Here is a 7,310-nt window from a genome sequence, read left to right on the forward strand (position 1 = left end):
TGTTGTTTTGACACAACGTTGTACGTAAACTTCATCATAGCTATTTAAATCAATTCCTGTAGTTACCATTGCGAGTCCAACGTTGAAGAGACTGACGGAAAGGGAGACGGATAGAAATAAGTATGGAGATGTGCTAATGAAACTTTTGATAAATAAAGTCTTGTCTGTCTGAAGTAAAAAAGAAAAAAAGTAAAAGAATACGCAGACACTTTGTGACAAATGGGTAGATGGGGAAAAATGTTTGATTCTATTTCCTACATATGGTTGCTGGAGGCATTGTATTAAGCAAAAGTACTTGCTTCCCAAATTGCTTTCATTAAAAGATTCTCAAAGACATAGATAACGACTAAAAGTAGAGCGTTGTTATAAATATTTCAAAAGGAATATTCCAAGGAGACGGTTTGTCTGCGCTTCTGTTTATTTTGGCACCATTTCTTTTACAAGAAATGGGTAAATCTAAAGTTCGAAACTCGAAATCTTCACAATGGTGAGAAACATCTGGATTTAATAGCAGTTTTATCTGATATAGGAATGGAATTTGTGCAAATGTATTGTTCATATTTAATAGTTGAATGCTTAAAAAAGCTGTTTTATCCTGCCAACCCCAAATCTTTACACCAGTGATATATCTCTACTACCCTTGCCCTACATAATGAGTTATACAAACACGCGCGCGCACACACACACACACACACACACACACACACAGCGCGCATATGTGTATACGATAGGCTTTTACACAGTCTCCGTCGATCAAATCGGTCCGGGGCTATAGTAGAAGACAATTGACCAAGATGCCGCATAGAGGGACGGAACTCAAAATCACAAGGTTGCGAAGCGAACTTCTCAACCATACAACGATGTCTTTAAGAACAAGGGATGACAAAGATCTCACCAGCCGTTACCGGGATCGTTGTTCATCACCTTCAGCCGTCGCATCATAAATGTTCTGCTGAGTCAAGGGTGGGAGAGCTGAGAGTGTATCTACGAATGCTCGCGACTAAACAGGCACCTAACACAATTAGCGAAAGCAAGGTACATGCTACAAGTTCACATTCGCTTGCAAGTGATGGTTATGCATCTTCTGCTGGAAAGAAAAAAAAATTACACATATATAATACATATATAAACAGTATCAAAATGTTCTTTAGAAAAAATTACATAATTGAAGCTTATTTTGACAAAATCTGATTAACCTTAACCAGTTACATTTTCTTCAAAATTCTAAGAATTTTTTATGTCAACACATCGACGTTGGTTTCAGTTACGCGTTTCATTATATTTTCTCGTTTTGGCATATATATACATTTGACCTTTCTATTCTTAGTTACTTAATAAATAAATAAATATTTACTTCAACAATGAACAACGAATTACACGTGATTGTCAGAAAACTAATCGTGGCGTCGTGTGCTGACTTATCATAGTGCCAGGTCTCGCAAATACCAACAGGCGCAGAATAAGACTAGCTTTGCAACACGCAACTATGTTACGACACAGGACTCTGAAATGCGTTTAATAAAAAGAATATTTATTTTTATCGTAAACAAAAATGTTGTCGTAACTACCAACGACAAACACCCTGGTAGTAGTCACAGTCGTGCGTTTCTTGTTGTTAACTTGTCATGGTGTCGTTTCTGCTACTGTTATCCATTGTTCTTATGTTGCGACAGCTCTCTAACCTGTCGCTGGCTCTGCTGCTGTCTACCGACGGCCGTGCGCCATGTCCCGCTTGCTGTATGCTCGTAGTGGCTATTATTAGAATAAGGTGTCCAGTCCAATGTAACCGGTGCTTGTGCACCATCGCCTCAATACTCAAGATATTAGCTGTCCTCAGGACCTGCTTGTCTGGAGTATTTGAAGTCCAGCCAATATTCAGAATGTGTCTGAGACAGCTCTGATATACAGGAGACTGACTGGGAGAGCAATGCTTGTCATCGCCACAGATGGAAGAAGCAGGTTAAGGAGGGGTCGATACTTTTGAGAGAGCACGTATCCAGCATGAAGAACTTAAGCGTGCTGCTCGAAAGCGCACGGCTGGTGTAGTGAATGGGGAAAGCTTGGTCTGCAATGTTTGCAGTCGTGTATGCTTGTCAAGAGCAGGGCTCGTTAGCCACCAACGAAGCCGCAAATGCAATGTATAAGTTAGTCCTAGAGCGCACAATGTTCCTGAAGGTCTGCAACGGTCTTCCTCGATCACGAATGAACGACCATCATCATGTGTGTATGTATGTATGTATGTATGTTTGTTTGTTTGTTTGTTTGTTTGTTTGTTTGTTTGTTTGTACTTCTGTTTTTGAGTCATACACATTTTTCAATACAAGTAGTATTGATGGAACACACACACACACACACACATTCACACACGCACGCGCGCACACGCACATTCACATACGCGCGCGCACGCACACATGCACCCATAGATATAGCTAAAGCGAAAGATAAAAGGTGAAGGTCGGACAGATGTCACTTAGATTGTTGAAAGTCAATGGGTGCGGCCGCTTTATTTCCACTAAAGCGTTTCAAAGACGATTTCTGATAATTTCATAATTTTATCAATTTCTTATTAATTCTTAAATCATTCTCACCGGATATTACTAGGAAAAACCCACACACACTCATACACGCAATGGCTGTTAGTGCATTCTTTTTACTCTCAGTTTGTGTTTCTTTGTCCGCCATAGCATATGCATCTGGTCCGAAAGTTCGGTGTATGCTGACATACATATATACATGCATAAACACACATATATATACACACACATCGTGGCACTCTGTCGGTTACGACGACGCGGGTTCCAGTTCCAGCTGATCCGATCAACGGAACAGCCCGCTCGTGAAATTAACGTGCAAGTGACTGAGCACTCCACAGGCCCGTGTACCCTTAACGTAGTTCTCGGGGGAGATTCGGCGTGACACAGAATGTGACAAGGCTGGCCCCTTTGAATTACAGGTACAACAGAAACAGGAAGAAAGAGTGAGAGAAAGTTGTGGTGAAAGAGTACAGCAGGGTTGGCCACCGTCCCTTGTCCGAGCCTCGTGGAGCTTTAGGTGTTTTTTCGCTCAATAAACACTCATAACGCCCTGTCTGGGAATCGAAACCGCGATCCTACGACCGCGAGTCCATTGCCCTAACCACCGGGCCATTGCGCCTCCACACACACACACACACACACACACACACACACACACACACACACACACACCTTTGTGTCTGTGTTTGTGTCCACCCCCACCCCCATCACCGCTTGACAATCGGTGTTGTTGTGCTTACGTCCCCTTAACCCTAGTGGTTCGGCAAAAGAGACCGATAAAATAGGTGCTAAGCTTAGAAACGATAAGCCCTGTGATCGATTTGTTCGATTAAAAACCCCTCAAGGCGGTGTTCTCGCTTTCGCTTTCGAGATTAATCCTGCTGGGTTCCAACAACAACAACAACAACAACAACAACAATAACAAATTAAACCTCAGTAAAGTTACAACTGGAGTCGCAGGACAGAAGGAAACGGAGGGAAACCTTGGACGTGGTTCTTTTATAACTGACAGATTTCTTTTATAAAAAAAAGTCTGGATCTTATCTCGGCAAGGAACTCTGACCAATATCCACAGGAAAGAGACTCTTTACGCATGTCTACTTCTACATCTGAATGTGCCATGATCAATAACCGATCCTCTTTTTGCGTTGTGTAGGAGTTCTTTGATTCCTTCCTTTCCCGTTAATACATTTTTTTCTCTTCACCCCTCCCCCACCACACCATCAACAAGTTAAAGCTCTTAGTCCCACGTTACTATGGTCAAAAATGTTCCAATCGTAATCATCTATTTTATTAAAAGCTATTATCATTATTGAAATATTGCATGCTTAAGACTACAAATCTGAATCTATCTTTCCTGTTGTTTTTTTATTTCTTAAGAAAAAAAAAAAGTAGTACCGTATGAATTTTAAAAAAAAGGATTGTAACGGGGATTCGAAACCGAACACCTGGATACGCTGTTACATACCACGAGCTAACCACCATAGTTTCACATGATTGGTCTGTTTACCAACCAATCAGCGTGAAGAGTTGGTGCTAATAGGTTTCCTCGAACATTCTAGAATTTGACTTCCGGTCCCTTATAAAACCGTTCGGCGTGCATTTTTACCAGCTAGACAACTCAGGCTAAGACAGATGGTGTAGATAGAGGACAGGAACCTCCGTCAGCACGAATATGGCACAATTGTTTCCAGTTATATTGGGCAAGCCGCTTGTTACCGCATCAATAGCTTGCAGTAATCTCTGAGCAGTATACCTCTTCCAGTATGTAATTATTGCTGTTGTTATCTGTAAAAGGCCAAATATCATTGTCATTGCAGCTGCCACCATAACCGTATCATAGTCATCACAGCCACCAGTTATATCATAGTCATAACAACCACCGTGGAGGAGCGTGGCTTAGTGGTTTGAGTGTTGTACTCATGATCGCAAGACAGTGGTTTTGATTCCTGGACAAAACGACACATTGAGTTCTTGTGCAAAACACTCCTGTTGCTTCGGAATAAATCAAAAATAATGATGGGTTTTTGCAAGTCGCTAAGTGCCTTAGTATTTCAGCTGGTAGTCCTCAATGCCAGCGCACTTGCTGATAGGAGAGAACTCAAGGGGACTTTTAAAACCTGGTCACACAAAGGCATGGGGATCCACCATAAAAGGACATTTCACTTGTTGACAACCCTTCATTCCCTCTGAACTAAAAAAAAAAAAGCGGGGAATACCATACCACGTCCTCCAAACCATCAACTGGTGAACGCATCTCTTTTCCTCCTCCATGTCTCATTTTATAAACTCTGCACTGAAAAACACGCTCAATCTTTCCTACTCACAATTGCGGTTTCGTGGAAACGCTTCCTAATCTACAGATATGAAATTACAGACGTTAAAGTTAAATAGTAATAGATCGGAAAGGGCCTGTTAAGGGTTTGCAAGGAGAACTCTTACTTTACAGCTATCCTACTTGGATTATCAATATTAAATTGTAAAAGCAGGAGTGCTAGGATCTATAATAGACAAATGGTTAATGATGATAGTTAAACACTAACAGGATTTCAACTGTGAGATTACAGTTATGCTGTCACGAGAAATACCACTAACAGCAGAAGCGTTAGCCACAGGATTGGCATATAATAGCTTTGACAAATTGTTAAATATGTTTGTTAGACGCCAATAAAAACTCGGCTGTGAAATTACAATCATGCGGTTACTAGAATACATAAGAAGTGTGATACCAGTTTGTGCGACTAGTATCTAATAGGTTAGACATAAATGGTTAACTATGATAGTTGGATTTCAAGAATACCTCAGCTGTGAGACAACAGCAAATTCTGTGGTCATTAGAGAAGATATACGTAATGTCAGGGACGGAAAAGAATCTCTGTATTTCATGCTGTGTAGATAAATGGTTAGCAATAATAATACCTCATGTATGAAATAACAACTGCGTGGTTATTTGAAAACGTTTATGTAATGACAGCGGCGGTAGGAACTCCGGCTTGGTAAATATCCTTTCTACTATAGGAACAAGGGCCGATATTTAGGAGGAGGGACCCCAGTGCTCAACTGGTACTTATTTTATGGACCTCGAAAGAGCGAAAGGCAAAGTCGACCTCAGAGGAATTCGAACTGAGAACGTAAAACCGGAAGAAAGGCTGTTAAGCGTTTTGTCCGGCGTGCTAACGATTCTGACAGCTCACCGCCTTTCCGCCGTGATAATCTTTTCTACTCTAGGCACAAGGCCTGAAATTTTCTTGCGTGAAACCAGCCTGTGATGCAAAAAAAAAAAAGGCCATCGGCCGCTGGTCTAGAGCGTAGAGGAAACTGAGACTAAACTGAAGTGGGTAATGGTAGGAAGTATATTTTCGGTGTGAAATACGTTTGACGAATGTCTTACATAAGGCAAGAACTAAAATTATAACATAACGTCTCTCTCTCCCCCTCTCTCCCTCTATATATACATACATACAAACATACATACAAATATATATATATATATATATATATATATATATATATATATATATATATATATATATATATATATATATATATATATATATAACTACTGTGATTAGATTAGAATCAACTAGGCTGATGAGAAGAATGTTGGAAATTTAAAGTGGATGGACAGCAAGTAAATGGAATTAGTATTAAGTGCAATCATTTCAATAGTACTAACTGTGAATCACTCCTTCAGGCTGACATCTTCGGTGTAGGATCCTGTATTCAAGGAAGGAAATAGCGAAGCAGCATGATATTAATAATAATGACTTCTAACATAAGAACAAGGTCACAGAATTGGGAAGAAGAGCTGGTCGCTTTTCTCTCTATTGTAGCGCCACTCCAACGATCTCAGTCAAGGGCGTCTTAGTCTTGTAAAGCAGCAATGGCGACCCCGGTAGTGTTAGTGCTATGAAAATAACACTCAGTGTACGCCGTAAAGTGGTCGTTGTTATGAGGGGCATCCAACTGTAGAAACCATGCCGAAGCAGACATTGGAGAACAATGAAGTGCGCAGATCCGTCGGATCCGGTCAAACAGCCCAAACCGTGCCAACATAGAAGATGAACATTTTGATGATGATGATGATGATGATGATGATGATGATTTAGTTGATTAAATCGACTCCGGTATTTCTAGCATGTTGAATTGAGACGTACAGGCTCCCTCACTGATGCTATTGTTACTGTTGTTGTGACAAGCACCCTTTGCCCTCCTCGCCCACTCCTGCAGACTACATTCCACAACGACGACGACGATGACGTGGAGGAGGAGGCTGCTTGACTGTGACGTCATAGTCATCTTCGCTGATGCAATAAGTATTGTGGCATCTGTTATTCTCCAACGCAAATGGTTTGCACTCGTTCACACCAACTTACCTACCTACCTACCTACCTACCTACACACATACCTACCTACCTACCTACATACATACATGCATACATACACACAAACACATACACATATACATATATACATAGTGAAATATAGTACATACACATATATTCATGTTTGCATATGTGTGTGTGTGTGTCTGTGTGTGTGTGTTTTGTGTGTGTGTGTGTGTATGTGTGTGTGTGTGTGTTTTGTGTGTGTGTGTGTGTGTGTGTGTTCAGGACAAAAATAAATAAATGCGCCCCTTTTAAAGCTTAGCCATGCTCATGGGCCCGGTTTCCCGGTTTCTATGGCGTATGTGTTCCCCAGCTGGACGGGACGCCAGTCCATCGCAGCGTGACTCATTTTTGCCAGCTGAGTGGACTGGAGCAACGTGAAATGAAG

At 41.1% G+C, this 7,310-nt stretch overlaps 1 long non-coding RNA gene across 1 annotated transcript; it reads right to left on the reverse strand.

Annotated features, from left to right (window-relative positions):
• Positions 1 to 400: 400 nt before the first annotated feature.
• On the reverse strand, positions 401 to 6,845 carry LOC149131585 (uncharacterized). The gene is made up of 2 exons (XR_016237483.1): positions 6,211 to 6,845; positions 401 to 1,087 (listed from the first exon to the last, which is right to left on the reverse strand). It is a non-coding gene; the product is annotated as an uncharacterized LOC149131585 (long non-coding RNA).
• Positions 6,846 to 7,310: the final 465 nt, after the last annotated feature.

This window comes from Octopus bimaculoides, chromosome 20, assembly GCF_046866305.1.
Source record: "Octopus bimaculoides isolate indiv1 chromosome 20, ASM4686630v1, whole genome shotgun sequence".
Classification (NCBI taxonomy): domain Eukaryota; kingdom Metazoa; phylum Mollusca; class Cephalopoda; order Octopoda; family Octopodidae; genus Octopus; species Octopus bimaculoides.